This window comes from Triticum dicoccoides, chromosome 1A, assembly GCF_002162155.2.
Source record: "Triticum dicoccoides isolate Atlit2015 ecotype Zavitan chromosome 1A, WEW_v2.0, whole genome shotgun sequence".
In the NCBI taxonomy this organism is placed as follows: domain Eukaryota; kingdom Viridiplantae; phylum Streptophyta; class Magnoliopsida; order Poales; family Poaceae; genus Triticum; species Triticum dicoccoides.
In genome coordinates, this window is record NC_041380.1 from 15,613,351 (window position 1) to 15,613,702 (window position 352).

The window sequence follows — 352 nt, forward strand, 5'->3', positions numbered from 1 at the left end:
GGGAGCTTTTCATTAATCAATCATATTTTTTAACACAATACAGACACAAACGCTCATACATATGCACATACATTTTACCCTTATGAACGCACGCTTGCACACTATGTGTATGAACACCTCCGAAAGACTGAACCGATACATCATTTTGAGATTGACGAAGTCGTCACAGACGCCTTCGTAGTTGGTAGGAACGTCTCCTCCCACTAAAGACACATCACCGAAAGGCTTGAAATAAATTCAGGAAAATATAAGCATCAATACCAAATTTAGGATGTAAACCATGTGGGTTGGTTCCACCACAAGGAATCTAACCATACGAGCTACACCAAGACCGTAGTTGATCATAGTTAAA